Here is an 18,116-nt window from a genome sequence, read left to right on the forward strand (position 1 = left end):
GCATCTCCCAGATCCCCAACTTCTATGGCAGGTGTAGTGGCCTTTGGGCTGGGCTTCCGTGTGGTAGCTGCCCAGATGGAGCCTCCATCATGCATCCTCCCTGCCTGGCATCCCACCTCAAGTGATCTGGGCTTCTCCATTTTATACTTCAGCAGCAGATGGAGTATGCATACCAGGGGTGAGAGGGCGGGGTTTATGCTGCCAGGTGTATTAACTTAACCCCTTCATCTCCAGTGCGGGGGAAGTACACCACATCATGCACCCAAAAGGTGTCCTGCCTCTTACACCTACTTACCTAGCTAGGAGAAGTCCGCATTGATGTGCACTTTGTCTGGTCAGTGGAAGACGCGGAAGTCATATGGCTGCAGAAAGAGGTACCAATGCATAATCCTGGCATTAGGGTCTTTCATATTGTGGAGCCAGCACAGAGGTGCATGGCCCATAACTAGCTGGAAGGGGCTCTCCAGAAAGTACTAATACAGGGCATCCATGACCCACTTCACAGCCAACTCCTCCTTCTCAATGGTTGAATATCGGGTCTCCCAGAGGAACAGCTTCCAGCTCACATAGAGGACTGGGTGTTACTCTCCGTCTGTGTCCTGGGACAAGACTGCCCCGAGCCCAGTTTCCAAGGTGTCCGTTTGTAGGATGAAGGGCCTCGTGAAGTTACGATGTGCCAATGCAGGGCAAGTACACCTTGTCACATATGTGTTTTGTTACTAATAGAAGTGGTGAAAAGACACTGAAGTTTAGTATATCATGGATGCATGTAGTAGCAATATAATACAATTCATACGTGATGTTATTTTAAAAAGTGTGAATTAGCATACATTGACCAGATGGTCATTTACTGGCCTTTTACAGTGTCAAAATTTTAAAACAAAAAAAAATAGAAATCAAGATTGAATATTTTTCTGTAAGAAATATGCACTAGCTCAAACAGGAATTATTTCAGGGAAGTTCTAGGGCCTGTGTTATGTAGGATGTCAGACTACATGACCACAGTGGTCTCTGCTGGCTTCCAGATCTCTGAATCTAGAAGAAGCTAAAAGCATAGAAGAGTAGACTCTTCTGCATTTGCACTCCTTTTCTTACTGTCAGCTAAAATTGATTGCCATATTAATTTAATTGTCTTCATCGGTGCACTTGTTTTTGTTTTTTTATTTTTCTTTCAAAAAGATCAAGTTTAGAAAATCTTTTATCACAGTATTTTATAACTAGACTTTACAAGGGTCAGCCACAACCTACCTGGCGTATCTACTGTGCAAGCTGGACAGAGATACCAACTTAAATGTAAGTGTTAGAAAAAGTATTAGGCTGCATGGTAAGAACTACTTTGACCAGCACCTTTCTTAGCTCAACAGTGGATGTGTGCAATAGCAGAGAGTGAGAGCACAACTCAGGGAGAAAAGGCAGTTTACTTCATGTTTCCAAAAATCCATGATCTAAACACTTCAGATTTATACTGCAATTGCCAGCTACTGTTATTGAACAGAAGAGCTCCAATACTGCTACTCATTGGGTGACACAGGGCTGGTAAAAAACACCAGTAAATTCTATGCCAGGTGCCAGATTCATCACTGGTGTAATACATCACTGGAGTTTACAGCAGGGATGAATTTGGCCCATGGTATTTTTCCCAGCACCCGAGGTCAGTGATCAGCATTTCTAGCATTAGCCTGTGTCAGCATTAGCAGTGCTAAGGATAATCCATCTACATGGCAGAAATAGCCAGTAGGGGCCTTCAGGATTAACAAAGAATTAATTTACTGAGGGCAGAGAAGAGGAACAGTGTCCAGGGACAGTGATAAGGATGATGTGTGTTTAAAGGGCAGTGAGTAAAAACTATTAAGGGTCACTGCAGTCTTTGCTCTTTATCTGCCGATGAGCTGTTGTGTATTCTATAACAGATTATCTATTGCACTGGCTGTTTCAGATTTTAATTGTAATAATTAATGCAATCCAACTCCGCATTCACTTGCCCTGTTTCACCATGCAAAGTTTGCCTGGTCAAGGCTAAGGTGATACTTGAAGCATTAGACAGTCTTGTTAGGCTGCTGTGTTGACACTAGCAAGGCACATGTGTGTTTAAAGGAAAGAGTCCTAAAATCAATATTTTCCTAGCCAGGTGCCTTCTCCTAGGTTCCTGAAACCATATCCATGAATATTTAAATAAAAGTGGCCTGATTTTAAAAAGCACTGAGCATCCACAAATCTGATAAAAGTCTATGGGAGCTAAAGAGGGTCAGCACCTCTGACAATCAGAAAACTTATTCAGATGCCTAATTATGGAGTTAGGAGGCTAACTTTGGGCATCCAGCTATGAACACTTTAGCCTTAAAGTTCAGCAAGCACATACAGGAATCTCCAGTGTGTATCATTTCCAGCTTCATTCATTGTTTTATTATATCATGTATTATTTATATTATGTATAGACACACACAAACATATCCCACAAATACATTTTAAAATAAGTCTTCTACAGTTGCTCAAGTGTAAATTCCACCAACACAATAATAAAATGAAGGAAGTCACTAGTTAAGGACCATTCAATATCCAGTCATCATACTACACAAATGCACACATTCCTCCGCTCCAAAACAGACTGCCTTGCATTTGCAATATAACCAACCACAAAATATGCATCAAAACACATCAAACACAACACATCAAAAGCCTCTCCTCAAAAACAAAACAAAAACAAAAAAAAGACATCTCACAGTCAGATCACAGCTAATGTTTTTTCATTATAGAAATGTGCACTGATATAGCCTTTAATTAGTCTTTGTTCCTGAAAAAAAATATGCTGTTGCATAAGTTGATATGTGATATGTGTAATTTAGCTGGTTAAGTGTTATCAGTACAATGGAGCATGTCAGCCTTTCTTTTAGGCATTCCATGCAAGAGGTGTGTAAGGTTCCTAGCGCCTTCATTCTCCTCATACACATCTAGAGTGGCCAGATAGTAAATGTGAAAAATTGGGACGGGGTGGAGATAATAGTGTGCCTATATAAGCAAAATCCCCGAATATCGGGACTCTCCTATAAAATCAGGACATCTGGTCATCCCACACACATCTGCAAGAGAAAAATCTGTCCCTACATGTAGCGAAATAACTTCGCTCTTCCCCACAAGAAGTTGTTTGCAAGACCCAGCTTGTCAATGAGACAGTCCTCATATACTTTACCCCTGAACCTCACCAGAGCTCATAAGGGCCTGAAAAATTCTCATATTCAACCAGCCCTACATGCTCCTGTAGCAGTGTGACTACTGATTGATTGCCTCTGGAGCACACCCTAATGGACAGAGATCACTCTACTGCACCCTGCTTCTCTGACCTTCAAGAACTCAGAAGGGATCCCATTTATTTAGTCCTATGGTGCATACTGGCCCTCCAGGCCCCAACTCTAGTTCAGTGTCTATCTCCCAGTAGTTCAGCACAAAGCCTTTCAAAACACAGAAACTCACACAGTCTTCATCCCAGTTTCAGCGAGGCACAACCTCCTCCTCCCTAAGGGTCTGTGTCTGCTTCCCATTGCCTTCTACCTGGAGTTTGTCCTTCTCTACAGGTCTTTCCAGCTGGGCCTTTGTAGTCTCTCCCCCACCCAAAGAGCTTTCTCCCTCTCCCCTCCCATTTTCAGGGCCCTGCAAGAGCTTCCTCTCTGCATTACTAACAACCATACATACAGCCTCCTGTACATCCCTGCAACATCCTCCTCTTTTTAACCTGGGAGTGCCTGATTCAACCCAGGTGTGGCTCTTCCTGCAATTCAGAGTGGACTTAGCCCCAGGCTCCCCAGCCCATGGGGCAAGCCACCTTGTTACAGCTCCCCACGGGAAGTTCGGATCCATTAGCTGATATATTAGCTGATATAGCTGAATATGTGACCATGAGCTAGTAGCAACATACTTAACAGCTCTGTAATGTATTAAGAAAATGGTCATAATATATCTAGTAATGTAATTTGGTGGCACATATCTAATGCTAACAAATTTCCTTCACCAAATTAAGAAGTTATTTTCAGTTATCTTGGATCGAAATGCTCACAGTTGTAAGCCTAATTTAATTTATGATTCGATTATGATCACCACTGTGAACTCAACAGTAAAAGTATATAGCCCTAAATGTCCATACAAGCACCAATGTATCTATCTTGAGAGTCTTTGAGCAACAGAATGTGTTTACAATAGAATATTTTATTAGTACTTCATTTGAAAGAAGGTATCTCCCTCCAGGGCATGGTTTTGCTAGTACTGGGCTCAGAAGAATGCAGATGGTAATGCAGTTTCTGTTCTAACCAGATTCATAAGCTGCAGAGAAAAGAATTTTAGTCATAATGTGTCCTTTAGTTAAGGTAACACACAAGTCTCACCTTAAAGTAGTGATGATAGTATATACCCCAAAGCTGATTTCACCCAGATGACCAATTTTTGGTTATTCCTATTGGGGGAAAATACTCTGCTTTACTGCAGCTGCTTTTATTTGTTAGCATAGCACCATATATTTAAGCAAATATTGATTTTTTAAAAAAAATCTTTAAGCGACAGAGGCCTAGGAGAGAAATTTTCGAACAGTGGGTGGTGCACCATTCACTTCATGCGCCAGGAAATGGTTTCTTGCCCCAAATGTGAAAGCACCTGTCAATCTGCAAGTACTGATGCTTCCTGCTCGTTGTCACCCAGACCGCATATATTTTACTGTTTCTTTTCGACTAGCTTACCTCAAAACACAGACCACCTCACAGCACCCTGCCTGGCTGCTCCATGTCATTCTTTGTCAGTTACTGTGCAATGCTTACTCATGTCAGTAAGCCTTTACTCACCCAACCAGTCTCATTGAAGACTATTCCAGAAAGGCGACAATGTGACTAGGGCCCAGATTTTTAAAGATATTTACATTAATGGGCGTTAGGTGCCTAAATACCTTTAAAGATCTGGCTCTTGCATCTATTGCTTTTTTGATCAAGTTCTTCATTATATGTACTCCACATTCAGTTAATCCGTTGATTTGAGGATACCAGGGATGTAACATGATGAAAATCATACAGTTTAGCAAATTCCTGGAACTCCCTATTCTTGAACTGTGATCCATTGTTAATAATTACTGTTCTTTTGGAATTCCTCAATATGCAAATATGCAAAATGTGCCTGACAACCGTTGCTGCTGTGTTACCAGGAAATTATTAAAGTAATCCATTAGAACCAGGTGATCATGTCTTCCTAAATTGAACATATCTATCCAGGGTTGTCCTGTGAAATTGTGAGTTGTCTGTGCAGTATCACTGGAAATTTCTGTACTTTTGACATGTTCCACATCTGCGCACCATTTCTTCAATGTCAACTATTCATCTGTGGCCAGAATGCAACATTTTTAGTTCTCCTTTTTGATCTGGTCCTTCCCAGGTGTCCTTTGTATATGCATTCCAATATTTTCCTTCTCATCACGATGGGTACCACAATCCATGTTCCCTTCAAGAGCACTCTCGAGGTCACTAAAAGCTCATTTTTATGCTGGAAATAGGCAAGTGGAAGTGTTGATGTTTTCCTCCTTTACTTATTGCTTGTCGCATTTCAACCTTACCTGTTGGTTGTCTCCAGTTCATCCCATATGCCTGGAGATACAACAAAGGACACTTTTATCATGTTAACACATATGTTTACTGCTTGTTCCAACACATCAGACTATGTATTGTCTGATGGAGCATATGCTCTTTAGAGTGTGTCTGCCATTACAAAGTGATGTCCTGGTTGGAACGCCAGGGTAACATTAAAGTAGTCACTGTATCCTTGGTAGTGCTTCTCTAAGTCCTTTTCTCACCTATTGCAATCAGTGGTCTGTGATCTCTTTCTGCTTTAAAGCTATGACCACAGAGAAAGTTGTAAAATCTTGTATATCCATATGCCAGATCTAGTGTCTCTTTTTCAGTTTGTGTGTACATCTTCTTAGCAAGTACCATAGCCCTAGGTACATATGATACTGCCAACCAATAAATTCCATGGCACTAATAGACTGCTCCCACCCATCCTTTCAAGGCATCTGTAGAGAGTTTGATGTCTTTCAAAGGGTCAAAAAATGCAGCACTGGAGCTGATGTCAGAATGTGCTTTAAATCATTGAACTCTTTTTCATGCTCAGGTATCCATGGCTATTCATGGCTGTAGAGGATATGTCTTAGGTGAATTGTGCAAGCTGAATAGTTAGGTATGAATTTGATGACATAATTCAAAATGCCTAGCAGCTTTGAATTCCCTTTTTATCATCAGCTCTTGGCGTGTTCAGTATTGCTTGAATCTTTGATTCATTGGGCAAGATTCCCTGATAGGTCAGTCTCTCTCCCAAGTATGTTCTTCCATTGTTTGAAATTGACATTTGGCCTTATTCAGTTAAAGGTTATTAGCTCTCGCAATTTGCATTACTCTCCTCAGTCATTCCTGATGTTCAGTGGCTCTGCTGCCTCAAATTATTAGGTCATCAATGTCTATTTTCACGCCTGCTAGACCCTCTAGCATCTGGCTCATTGAAATACTTCTGGAGCCAAACATATTTTAAAAGGCAGTCTTGGGAAGCAGTATCTGCCAAAGGGTGTGTTGAAAGCACAGATCTTGGAGCTCTCAGTGTGTAAGGGGTCTGCCAAAATCCAGATGAATCTAATTTGCTGAAGAATTTGGCTCCTGCCACATCAGAAAATAATTTACTTCTTGAGGGTAAGAGGAAGTATTCCCATTTTATGTTTTTGTTCAGCTCCTTAAGGTCCATACACAGCCATAGTTCCCCCCTCCTCTTTCTCCTACAGTTTCTAAGGAGTAAACCCAATCTGTTGATTCTTCTAATCGCCAAATGATATCATTTGCTGTTATGTTTTACAGCTCTACTTTTAACTCTCTCTTAAGGCTTGTGGAACTTTTATTGTAGCACCAATGGCTCTGACTGGGTTGTTGGCAGCAGGGATCAAACCTCTGGATCTTAATACATGACCCTCTACTGCCTGAGCTAGAAGACCCAGCTTTCTTAGACAATGCTGCATCAAGCTTATTAACAAGTATCCTAGAAACCCATTTGCCATGGAAAAACACAGAATTTGCATTTTTCCAGAGAATCTGGTAGGGCTCCCACTGATAGCCTCATGCGGCAGGACTCTGCTGTCAGATTTCATTTTCATCATGGAAAAAACTTCGATTTGTATGGGTTTTTTATCAGAGAATTTTGGGGTTTTTTACATGGGAAAACTAGGATCCCTGCTCATCAATCTCTAGTTAGCCTAGCCACCACTAGAGGGTGACAGAGTGCCACACCAAGTAGGCAGAGCTTACACATGTACCCCATGTTCTGCATCTTTTCTTAACCGTATCTTGTAGGCATCCATTTCCCGGTGAATACATCTTCATATAACTCTATTAATACTTTCATATCTGGTTCTATGTTGTCTTTCTGTCTCTCTAGTGATATATATCCTCTTTACAAGGCTAAGCACCTCACATGCGTATATGCCCAAAAGTGGTTGCTTGCCTGTGTGTATCACCATGAACTCTTGTTTTATCATTTTCCCTTTGTATTTAAGTGTCAGTGGGCACTCTCCCAACAATGGAATTGCTCCTCCATTATAGTCTTTCACAGACACTTCTAACTAGTCCATTTCTATGTGTTCCTTACATCTCTCTATTTCAGCATCTGTTACTACATTCATTTGTGCCCTAATGGCTATTTTGTATGTCACATAAATGCCATTTGTCCACATTTTAGCCAATCTTTTGAGTTTTCAGCCTCGTCTATATTACTGTGCTTAAGAACAGCTCTTCCTCTAATGCATTCACTTTCCTGGTTCCTCTGCACATTTTAGCATAATGGCTGCGTTTGTTACAGTTTCTACATATTTGCTTGAATGCTGAGCATTTCCTATACTTGTGCTTGTTACTAAATTGCTGACATTCTTCCTGCTTTCCATGTTTTGTCCTTGGCCAATATAATTTCTGTGAACTTTTTTTATTACTGGTTCAGCTATAGCACTCACAGTCCTGTTCTCTGTGCCTTTCTCTTGGCTTTTTATTGGGGTTCCTGGTTGTTGTTCTGCTGCTAAACTGGGTTAAAAAAGAACTAAATAAGTTCAAGATGCATCAATGGTTATTAACCAAGATGGTCAGGGATGCCACCCCATGCTTTAGGCGACCCTAAACTTCTGATTGCCAGAAGCCAGGAATGGAAGACAGGGGTAGACCACTCCCAAAATGTCCTGTTTGGCACACTCTCCCTGAAACTCTGTTATGGCCACTGTTGGAAACAGGATACTGGGCTAGATGGTCTGACCCAATATGGCACTTATGTTCAGCAAATACATATTGTCTTTTCTAGTGTCAAAGCCATCTCCCTCAGTATTCATTCACACACACTTTTTATTGTTACAACTCATAACAATCTGGCCTTTAATGAGAGAATCTTTTAATATTCCATATTCACAGTACTAACTTTTTAGTTTTAAGTCTGTGACAAACTCCTCTGTTGTTTCCCTGTTGATTCCGTGTTCTCATATCTCTCTTATAAGTAGCTTTTTTTTTCCTAGGGACACAATGATCCTCAAACATTTTCACTACTTCTGCAAAGTTTTCCTCTCTCTGCCCTCCTGACCCACATCTTCATGGAATGCATTGTATATATCTAGGGCTTCTGTGCCTGCCACTAAGAGCAGACCCATCTTTTGCTCATCCTTCAGTTTATTTGCCCCTGTAGCTTTCAAATACAATTCAAACTGCTGCTGGAACCTTTTCCAGGTATATTCAGCATTTCCCCTGATTCTCAGGGGTGGCAGAGATGTTCCTTGCAGTTATACAGGCTCTGTAGCAGCCATTTCAATGTTACCACTCTCACTGGGTCTTCCAGCACATTGGGCCTTCCCCTGCTGGTTTCACGTAGTATCTTACTGATGAGCAGAACAGTTTCAAGATAAACCTTTTGTTATGAAAAGGAACTATGCACAGAAATGAAGTTAAAACAAATTTTCTACTACTCTATCACTGCAGCCTGTGATTGCCCTTTCCTAGGCAAGAAGTGTCCCAAGAAGCCAAAGACTGCATTTAAAGCATAACCACAATGTGGTATCTTTACACACCCCGGAGGACTTACTTCATAGCAGTGCCAGGCCCAAGAAGCATCCCTCCAGATACAGGGCTGATTTCTGCCACCCCTGAAAATGCAGCTACTCCTGGAGAGGGACATGTGAACGCCAAACCAATGCAAACAGAACAAGTGTGTTAGGAGGAGAAATGAAACAATTGTAACTAATTCGGGGTATACAGAAGAATGTTAGCCGGGATGGAATTTTCTGGTGATGACATCTGTCTAGTTACAAGAAATGTCATCTTATTTTTAATGAGTTCAAGTCAGCACCAACAGTATCAGTACAGTATGTGGACAACATTCTTACAAAAAAGTACAGTGAATCATTATTGCAGCATTTAATCGTGATGACTCTGGTCATCAACAAAGATTGCCCTGAAATATACAGAATTCTGCTCCATTTGAAATTGATACTATTTGTTTTCAACTCATTAAATTTTCTAACTCAAAAACTATGCTTTTAAAATTAGACTAAGAAAGGAACTAGAAAAAAATGTCTGAGCCAAACCTCACCCTTTTAGAAGTATTCACTTTTGTTTATTTCCTAGCAACATTATATTCTAAATGGCATATCATTATATCTTTGTTTGGCAGTCACTGGAATGCACAATGGCAAACTTTAGTCAGGATGATTTTTTCTGATATTCATATAGATGGCAATCCCAGTGTATTTTAGTCTGAATTACTGTCCATCTATTATCTCTTTACTGGCATATCCTGCCAAGTCCATGTTTTCTATTCTTCAGTCCTCAACCTTTCCTCTTCTAGGGAGAAATTCAAATATCTGCCTGATTACTCGAGTTGTGTGGGACACTAAATGAGGCTCTGGAGATGGCACCCCACAGATGGCAAGAACATTGTTGCTCACTGGGTTTTTGGATCACTGAACCCAGGAAGTTGCCAATGGGACCTGTGGGTTCTCAATAGTTTGGAAAAATGAGGCCACTTATTTAGCTACCTAAATATGGACTCAGAAGCTGAACTCTAGGCAACCATTTTATAAAATCTTGAGCACAGATTTTAAATACTGAGATTATGTCTACATTGCAGCTGGGAGCACGCCTCACCGCTCAGGTAACCAGACGTGCTAGCTCCACTAGAACAAGCATGCTAAAAATAGCAGTGTGGACACCATGGCATGGGCTAGCCACCTGAACTTGGACCGGGGCATCAGGTGGGCTTCTACTCATGTGGTCATCCCATGTTGCCACCCGTGCTACAGCGCTCACCTGGCTATTTTTAGCACACTAGATTGAGTGGAGCTAGCACACTCCCAGCTGCAGTGCAGACAAACCCTTCAGGTTAGCTCTGTTCTGGGACCAATCAGTCTCTGTGTTAGAGAATATCTGAGGTACATCTGTGTTGATAGAATGGGGGAAAACCCAATTCCTTAACTAGATGTGAATCACAATGTAGGTGGGGCTAATACAGAGAAGTATGGGTCCAATCACGCTCCCATGTAAGTTAATAGGAGTTTGCTATCATCTTCAATGGGAGCATGAGCAGGACTGAAAGATAATCTGAGTTACCCTGTTAAGTGTTACCCTATTAAGATGAATGGGGCAGTTTGATTCTCTCAGAGCTAGAGTTTCAAGGTGTCAGCAGACTAAGACAGACAACATTGCATTGGATTGCATACAGAAAGAATGCATCACAGCCATAATGGCTAGAATTTTTTTTTTTTAATGAAAGCTTAAATTTTTCTAATCCATGTAGGGTTCCTTTATCTAGAGAATGTTTGGAAATTCCATTCACATTTCTAGCCTCAGAGTTGTTAGCTGATTTTTAGTTGCTTGACCACAGTTACTCCATTTTAGCTAGCCCCTTTGTTTAAGAGACAAGCCAGGCCATTCCACTCTGTGCAAAGATCATAAAAAGTTTGCTAAAATGCAGAAAAAAAAATGCAGAAGGAGATAAGCCTCGGCCAAATTAAGCAAGCTATTTAGCCTTGATAAATAAAATGTAGCTAACTATAAAGTATTAGCAAAAACACCTTATAAATAATATATATCTTTATAAGTAAAAATAAAGATAATATAGGCCAACAGTAAATAAAAAAATAAGTTTAGGCCCTTGTAAAAAAAATATGTATAGTTTTGTCATAAATGTTTAAGTAGCAATAAAGTATAAAACTGTCTGTAATCCTTTGTTCAAAGTCTTTTTCCACTGTCCACTTGTGGGCTTAAAAATTAACCTTCTGCAAAATAAACTCTTTTAAAGACTGTCCAGCCTAAAATCCTGTGTAAGTCTCTTATCAGTGAAAAGTAACAAACCACACTTAAAATCTTTTTCCAACAGAGTTTATACTCCACCTGTACTTTTGTTCTGTTATGCCACTGAATTATTTTTCAAAACAATGACATGAGCAGTAGTCATGTTCTAATGGGCAAGGGCCACACAGACACACCCAGTGTGAATCAGGAGTTCACAATGCAACTGCTCCTAAGTGTGATTGAACACTAATGTGAGGAACATGTTCAAAATCTAGCCCTAAAGCAGCAAGTATGATTCTCCACAGCCTTGTATTTTGTGTAGTTACTTAGACCTCCACAAAATGTGTGTAAAATGCTATCTCTGGTATAGTGAGTGAAGAAGTCTGAGCTGGTAGCCTGTAACATGCATTTGAAACAGATGCATATGACGCAAGGGTCAAGACAGTGGAGAATTTGCCCCCCCTACACCCCAAATCAAATTTTATTTCAGAAGTATCTTAAACAATTGGTTCACATTAAGAATTAAAGGTTGCCTCCTCCCACCAGATATGCAGCATAGATTTCAGATAAACCCATGAAATGAAATGTTACCTTAGCTTTAGCATGACAGCAGGAATCCTCAGAATCCGTTGTGCACTGAAGAGTGATTTACACCGGATCTGCATCACCTCTGGGTGTATTCTTAAAATAAGGAGCGATACAGCCAAAAAGGGACAGAAATTAATGCCCCTGTTTAGGATGATTTCCTGTACAAGAAGTTTATTTGCTTCTTACCCCTGCTAGCACCTTGCCCTTCACAAAAAGGAGATATTAATAAACTTCATTACAAAACACTATAACACTTTCTATTCAAGGATCTCAAGTAATTTACAAAAGAATGAATCCTCACAATATCTCAGTAAGACAGGAAAGTATTATTAATGGACCCAGATACTCTCTACTGAATGTCATCAATCTTGAGGGTCAAGGGTTTATCTTGCAGGCAAATGCGTGAAACTCCCTCACCACATCCAGACAGCCATGAGCAAAACTGGATCACACTCCATCAAATTTACCGCCTTCTGTCCCTAGCCTCTCTTTGCCGGAAACTGGGAATGGGCAACTGGGGATGGATCACTTGATGATTACCTATTCTGTTCATTCCCTCTGAAGTTCCCGGCATTGTCCACTGTTGGAAGACAGGATACTGGGCTAGATGGACCATTGGTCTGACCCAGTATGGCCATTCTTATGTTCTTACCATATGTCCATAGAACAGGATAAATTGTCACAAGTATGAATTATTTAACCTACAAATTAAATGGTAAACACTCTACGGCAGGGAATACTCTACTGTATACGAGTGCAGTCAGTCCATGAGAATTCGAGTTTCTTACCAGTAAGCCCAGTTCTCTTGGGTAAAGTTTGCAGATACTAGGGAGAAGCCTCTTACTTAGCCTCCTTTGAGAATCACAGCAAAAGTATCCAGGAGTGGACATAGTATGGAGCACACTCCACTGCTGTTTGAAGTTAGAGTTGGAGTTACCTCTACAATTCTGTTCTAAATAGGTTCTTATGCTGTGCTCATCACCATAGTATCTGAGTGCCTTCCAGTAGTGCATTAAGCAATGTGACTAACACCTGTCTCTTTTTGTTTGTTCTCTTATCCACTGCAGGCAGACAACTACACCTCTTCACAATTCCACCTAGAAAGCCTGTGAAAATGGAGCTAGGAATATCAGTGGGCTGCACTATACAGACTGCACAGCCATTTAAGACTTCTGCTCTCCTCAAGGCTTCCCCATCATGTTATTATGCTGAAAGCAATTTTGCACTCACTGTAGACAAGGACTGCCTTGTTTCAGACTACTCTACCCAGAGACCATGCTCATGTCTTGTCTACATTAGACAATATTCCCATGTTAGAACATGTTAACTAGCATGTTTAATGTTGTGTCAGCTAGTCGTGGTCTACCCTAGGTTAACCAGCAGACCACATTAAATATGACAATCCTTCTCTACACTCAGGATTTGTCTTGACTATGATAAAGCACTCAGGGTTTATCTCAAGTTATCTCCCGCCCCCACTTTTTTTTTTTTTTTTAAGGATCTGTTAGCTAGCACAGTCTAACATTCTGAAACTCTAGTGAATATCAGGCAGGGCCTTCAACTCAACCAGGTAGCCTAATAATGCCTAATAATTAAGAAGTTTGCATGCAGAGGCTGGTGAGGAGACTAGAAGAATCCTTCTAAAACAAGAAACAGCCATGAGGTTGCCCTGCAGTTCTAGGGAACTATCCCATTGTTTGATATTCCTCCAGTTTGTGTTAACTTCTCTTCAAATCCTGTTCATGTGCAAAATATTAGAGTTGTGATATTTGAGGTATGAAAAAAATGGAAGTGAAATTCAGTGTATCACTTTTTTCAGTTTCAACAGAGTAGGCTTCCTTAGAACATAAGATTGGATATACTGGGTCAGACCAATGGTCCATTTTGCCCAGTATCCTGTCTTCCAACAGTGGCCAGTGCCAGATGCTTCACAGGAAATGAACAGAACAGGGCAATTATTCAATTGTTCAGTTGCAGCATCTGGCAGTCAGAGGCTTAAGAACACCCTGAGCATGGGCTTCTGTCCCTGCCATCTTCACTAATAGCCATTCAAGGACCTATCCTCCATGAACAGATCTAATTAGTTTTTGAACTAGTTATACTTTTAGCCTTCACAATATCTCCGGCAATGACTTCCACAGGTTGACTGTGCATTGTGTGAAGTATTTCCTTATCCTTCTTTTAAATCTAATATCCATTATTTTCACTAGGTGACCCCTAGTTCTTGTTATTTGAAGAGATGAATAACACTTCCTTATTTACTTTATTCACACCATTCAATATTTTATAGACCTCTATCATATCACCCCTGTTGTCTCTTTTCTAAGAGGAACAGTCCCAGTCTCTTTAATCTCTTCCCCTATGGAAGTTGTCCCATACCCCTAGTAATTTTTGTTGCCTTTCTCTGTACTTTTTCCAATTCTAATATATCCTTTTAGAGATGGGGTGACCAGAACTACAACCAGTATTTCAGGTGTGGGTGTACCATGGATTTATATAGTGGCATTATGATATTTTCTGTCTTTCTCCCTCTCTCCTAATGGTTCATAACATTTTGTTAGCTTGTTTGACCACCACTGCACATTGAGCAGATGTGTTCAGAGAACTATCCACAGTGACTCCAAGATATTTTTCCTCAGTGATAACAGATAATTTAGATCCCATCATTTTGTATGTACTGTTGGGATTATGTTTTACTATGTGCATTACTTTGCATTTGTCAACATTAAATTTCCTCTGTCATTTTGTTGCCCAGTCACCCAGTTTTGTGAGACCCCTTTGTAACTCTTCACAGTCTGCTTTGGACTTAACTATCTTGAGTAGTTTTGTATCATCTGGAAATGCTGCCACCTCACTGTTTACCCCTTTTCCAGATCATTTATGAATATGTTGAACAGTTCTGGTCCCAGTACAGACCACACAGGGGTATCACTATAAACCTTTTAACCAGTTATTGATCCAGGAGAGAGCCTTCCCTTTTATCCCCTGACCACTTTCTTTTGCTTAAGAGCCTTTGGTGAGGGACCTTGTCAAAGGTTTTCTGAAAAATATAAGTATACTATATCCATTGGATCACCCTTGGCCAAATGCTTGTGGACCCCCGCAAAGAATTCTAGTAAATTGATGAGGCATGATTTCCCTTTACAAAAACCACGTTGACTCTTCCCCAACAAATCATATTAATCTATTTGTCTGGTAATTCTGTTCTTTACTATAGTTTCAACCAATTTGTCTGGTACTGAAGTTAGGCTTACCAGCTTGTAATTGTCGGGATTGCCTCTGGAGCTTTTTTTAAAAAGTGGCATCACATTAACTATCCTCCAGTCACCTGATATAGAAGCTGATTTAAATGATAGGTTACATACCACAGTTAGTAATTCGTCAATTTCATATTTGAGTTCCTTCAGAACACTTGGGTAGATACCATCTGGTCCTGGTGACTTATTACTGTTAAATTTATCACTTTGTTCCAATACCTCCTCTACTGACACCTCACACTGGGACAGTTTCTCAGGATTGTCACCTAAAAACAATAGCTCAAATATGGGAATCTCTCTCACATCCTCTGCAGTGAAGACCAGTGGAAGGAATTCATTTAGCTTCTCCTGCTGACAATGTAAGATTAGGTATCAGCTCATGCCAATGCCTGTAGGTCTCAACTGAACATGAACAAATATATATAGCTGGAACCAGTCTGGTTCACCTGTGTGTTAGTATTGTTCAAATACGCATTAGAATTATAAGTGTTTAGCTTTTATGAAATGCTTGTAGGATGCTGCATGCATTAATCTCATTTATAATACCTACACCTGCAAGGTTATGTTAAGTGTTTTCATTATAGTCCTCTGTAATTGTGAAAGTCAAACAGGAAAGGAGCATTAATTAATGTAAAATGCTGGCTTTGTCTAGAAGGTGTTAGATACTGCCCACCAAGAAGGCCCATTGAAACCAAATAAACTATTGTGAAAGATCAAAGAACGAAGACTTTGTTGATTGCTGCCCCCGACAACCCTGAAGAGGAGATGCACAGGTGGACTTGTCTAACTTGAATTCTGGGACAAGGGAATAAAAATCCCTGACAAGAAGGAGATCTGGGCTGCATGGACTTGGAGAGAGCAAGATTTCTAAGCATAAGCAAGGGATCCCCAATGCTTGACTTGAGGGGTCCAGAAGACTTATAGAACTTACACATTACAAAGGCTTCTATCACCTTTTGTAACTTAAGACTAACTCATTTGTGTGTGTACGTTTACTTGCTTCAACTTTGTAAATAACTCATTTATTTTTCTTAGTTAATAAATCTTTAGTTAATTTATTATAGGAATGGCTACAAGAGTTGTCTTTGTAGGAGCTAAAGTGCAATCGACCTGGGTTAAGTGATTGGTCTTTTGGGACTGGAAGTAATCTGAATATTGGTGTGATTTTTGGTGTAAGGGATCATCTGTCAGAAAGGCAAGTTTACCTGAGTGGCAAGATAGATCACAGTACCCAAGGGGACTGTCCGTGACCCCATATTAAGGCTGTTATAGTGCCCGAGAGGTACTTGCTTGATGAAATCTAAGTATAGAATTCACAACCAATTTGGGGTGTGTGCCCTGCTTCTTAATAGTCTGCCCTGAGATTGGTACTCACACTCCTAAACCACTGCAGGACAGCTTGATGCTCCACAATAGCCTGATCTTCCCTGGGTGCTCCGTTAGCACATCAATCATCCAGTGGACCCATTGATTGTTTGGCAGGCTTCCTGCTTCAGATGTACTTAACAAAAATGTTGCTGTTCATTTGTGTCTTTTGCTAGTTGCTCTTCAAATTCTTTTTTGGCCTCCCTAATTATATTTTTACATTTAACTTGCCAGAGTTCATGCTCCTTTTTATTTTCCCCAGTAGGATTTGACTTCCAATTTTTAAAAGATGTCTTTTTTGTCTCTAACCACCTCTTTTACTCTATTATTTAGTCATGGTGGCTTTTTTTTTGGTCCTCTTACTGGTTTTTTTGGGGGTGGTTTGGTGGCGGAGAGCAGTTATTCATATAGTTTGAGCTTCTTTTATGGTGTTTTTAAAAAGTTTCCATGCAGCATTCAGGCATTTGAGTCTTATAACTATTCCTTCTTAATTTCCATTTAACTAGCCTTCCTTCAAGATTAGAGGAACCATCTCTACACTTTTACTATTGAACTTTATTCCACTAAAACGTTGATTTAAGTGTCAATACCCAAGGAATCTGTTGCGTCCAACTCATTCCTGTCTAAGAATTAATCTGTCATCTGAACCTACAGTTTATGTTAGCTCATTTGCAATAAAATGTGTAATTTCTTGATATCTATTAGATGAGGAAAGAACCTGATCCCGCAGATCCCAGTAGGATTGAAGAGAAAATCTTTACGTGCATGTGTGTGATCTTGCTAAAGTATAGTGCAGAGACGTGATTTCTGTCACCAACATTAGTAAGATAAAATTTCTATGTAGCTATAGTTTGACCCAAAAGCAAAAGACCAATTAGTAAAATGTTAGGTTCACTCCTAATTTTATAGAAGTCCGTGGGAGTTTTGCCATTAACTTCAATGGGAGCAGAACTAGGTCCTTTGCTCTTCCACCATTCTGGTTACATCACCTCCTCCTCAACAACCTTCACTGGCTCTTTTTTCACTTCAAGTTACTGACTCTCTCCTATTCTTATCGCAACACTGTTCACAAGCCTCCCTTCAATTGCTGCACCACACCCTCCTCCTCTCCTTTCTGTTCCCATCTTTTGGCTGATTGAGTCCAATTATCACCACACTGTGAATTACTTGTATGATCCAACCTATTGCTAACAGGCTTTTAGTGGAAAAATCCTCTTTAAAAAGCTACTGCATGTAAGTGATTCATGACAATTTGGGAATGATTTTCCACCTCTTCTATCTGTGCATTATATCTCGGTAGCTGAATCTGTTTCATGTTAAAAGGAACACAAACATACATGATGCAAATCTGCAAGTTATATTTAATGTGGGATGTAATGAAATACATTGGAAGGGTTAGGGCTAATAAATAACCACCATACCACCCTTGCCACCATATTCGGTGCCACAACCCAGAAACCTATAAAACATAAGTAATTATCATGGCACCGTCTCGGAAACATTATCCACAAAACTGCTCTTGCACAGATTAATGCTTGCTTTTTCTGCAGCAAAGTCTTGGTTTTTAATTTCTGGTACCATTAAG

General features: G+C 40.2%; 1 long non-coding RNA gene across 1 annotated transcript; it reads right to left on the bottom strand.

Moving 5' to 3' along the window:
• Positions 1-4,178: 4,178 nt before the first annotated feature.
• Positions 4,179-11,985, bottom strand: LOC137165806 (uncharacterized). The gene is made up of 3 exons (XR_010923500.1): positions 11,913-11,985; positions 9,115-9,193; positions 4,179-4,311 (listed from the first exon to the last, which is right to left on the bottom strand). It is a non-coding gene; the product is annotated as an uncharacterized lncRNA (long non-coding RNA).
• Positions 11,986-18,116: the final 6,131 nt, after the last annotated feature.

Source organism: Emydura macquarii, unplaced genomic scaffold (assembly GCF_026122565.2).
Source record: "Emydura macquarii macquarii isolate MOO-44397 ecotype Brisbane River unplaced genomic scaffold, CSIRO-AGI_Emac_v2 contig_318, whole genome shotgun sequence".
NCBI lineage: Eukaryota > Metazoa > Chordata > Testudines > Chelidae > Emydura > Emydura macquarii.